This window comes from Phocoena phocoena, chromosome 5 (genome assembly GCF_963924675.1).
Source record: "Phocoena phocoena chromosome 5, mPhoPho1.1, whole genome shotgun sequence".
Classification (NCBI taxonomy): Eukaryota; Metazoa; Chordata; class Mammalia; order Artiodactyla; family Phocoenidae; genus Phocoena; species Phocoena phocoena.
Window position 1 is genome coordinate 21,599,012 of NC_089223.1, and position 2,216 is coordinate 21,601,227.

Genomic DNA, 2,216 nt, shown 5'->3' on the forward strand with positions numbered 1-2,216 from the left:
TCTCTGTCTTATAATACTTAGAGGATCCTTTAACTCAAGATTTGTGAACATGGCAAAAAGATTAGTTTAAAAAGATGGAAACTGTCACTCTTGTAATGACAAATTCATGAAGTACTTATTGATCACAATAAAGTGATGAATAGGGTTTGTGTTTAAGCTCATTTTCAATACTAGTTCTTAAATTTTAAAAAGTTACCTTTAATTATCAAACTAATGAAGACTCATAAGAAAAGACAGTCAATATAAGGGCAGTTGTCTTTCTTTTTTTTTTTTTAATAGAATATAAAGAAATTCATTCATGCTTCTCCTTATGAATTGCTACTCTTCCCAAGACTCTTTAATTTTGAAGGAGCTGTCAGCTAGGATGGCTGTGGATGAAGAGACTTCTTCCAGGACCAGCCCAGGTCCCCTGCCACTTTGACAAATCTGAAGAGTGAGGTCCTTGGCTTGGCAACCCCTAAAGCCAATGAGCCGCTAGAGACCCACGATCAGGAATGCACTTCCCCATTTCTGTTTGACGTTGCTACTTTTTTCTTTTCCTCAGCCCACCTCTTCTCTGGGTCTGACCCTCAGCCTATTATGACTTAGGTTTGGCCCGAGAACATAGAAGAATCTTCAGATGGAGACAATAATCTTGGAAACAAAATGGCAACATCATTTGAGTGGTTTCCATGGATTTTCTTTGGAGATAGTTGATTGAGCATCTCCTAAGCCACCTGAATGGTTCAAAACGCAGAGTTCAGTATTTCCTATCTGACTAGGGTTAGGTCTTTATCGAGATCACCATGGCAATCTGTTCTAAGTATGAAAAGGGCCTGTTTAAGGCCAGCTGTTAAAGAGAAGGCACGTACCCAGGTTTGGCACATAGACTGGTATCTGCTCCTTTCTAAAGACAGCACTTTCTGTTTCCAAAGTGAAAATAGATAAACAAATTTTATTTATTTATTTATTTTATAAATTTATTTATTTATTTTATTTTTGGCTGCATTGGGTCTTTGTTGCTGCGCACGGGCTTTCTCAAGTTGTGGCGAGCAGGGGTTACTCTTCGTTGTGGTGCAGCCTTTTCAATGTGGTGGCTTCTCTTGTGGAGCACGGGATCTAGGGCGCGCAGGCTTCAGTAGTTGTGGCGCACGGGCTTAGTTGCTCTGTGGCATATGGCATCTTCCCGGACCAGGGCTCGAACCCGTGTCTCCTGTATTGGCAGGCGGATTCTTAACCACTGCACCACCAGGGAAGTCCTTTTCTGTCAAGTCAGACTATCAATCATCCAGACGTCCACAGGCCAGAACGCCGAGTGTAGACAAGTCTCTCTTCTCTCTGCCACCTAATGACACAAATGTGACACGGCAGCCACATCTGCAACGTCTCTAGGGGCAGAACAAATTTTAAATGACCCGATAAGGATAATCAAATAGTGTATTGAGAAGTTAAAGAATGACTATTCCCCAGGGAGTTAAATTATAATACTTAAGTTTACCTTCACTGTATTTTCTAATGTTCAAGATTACTTTAAAGGATCCTATAAATATGAAAATAGTAAAATAAAATTATTTAAAATAGGGTGAGATTATTCCCTAAAGGTCAGAAAAAATATAAATAAAGGATTAAACTAAATGGCTTCTGGACACTGTTGGCAATGACTAGTTCGTTTCTAGTATATGGGTGCCCCGGAAGGGATGGAGCATAAAGGAGGGTCTAGAACTGGCTCTTCCCCATCTCATCTCAGTGTTCCTGCTTCCCACCCTGTCTCCCCTACTCCTCCTGCAACAGACAGGATATCCTGGGTTTGCGGAGCATCACCTTAGCTGGAGACCCAGGGTGAGACGGGAGAGGGACCCTCCTGTTCTGTGTGAACAGCAGCTGCAGAGGAGACATCCCTGCTGCCCCTTCTCCTCCCACCAGGCTGGTGGAGACTCGAGAGATGATAGGTGGGGAGTGGCCTTTCCCTCCCTGGGATGAGGCTGTGGTCTGTGTGCAGCTGGGGATGAAGGAGTAGAGAGAGCGGGGAGGCGGACCGCGGTCCCTTCCCCACCCTTCTCTGTGCATTGCAGGGGCCTCAACCGGCAGGTTGGTAGGACCTGGAAAAAGCTTACCTCTGTTGCTGCCTCAGGCATTCGTAGAAGCTCCATTGATAGCTCTGGTACCTTTGGCCATGCACTCTCAGAAAAGACCATGAGATTATGTGTGTCAAAGTGCAAAAAGAAATCTAAGCGCAT

The 2,216-nt window shown here is 43.9% G+C and overlaps 1 non-coding gene across 1 annotated transcript; it reads right to left on the reverse strand.

The window, feature by feature from the left end:
- Nucleotides 1-1,247: 1,247 nt before the first annotated feature.
- Nucleotides 1,248-1,378, reverse strand: LOC136123972 (small nucleolar RNA SNORA17). Its single transcript, XR_010655927.1, has one exon. It is a non-coding gene; the product is annotated as a small nucleolar RNA SNORA17 (small nucleolar RNA).
- Nucleotides 1,379-2,216: the final 838 nt, after the last annotated feature.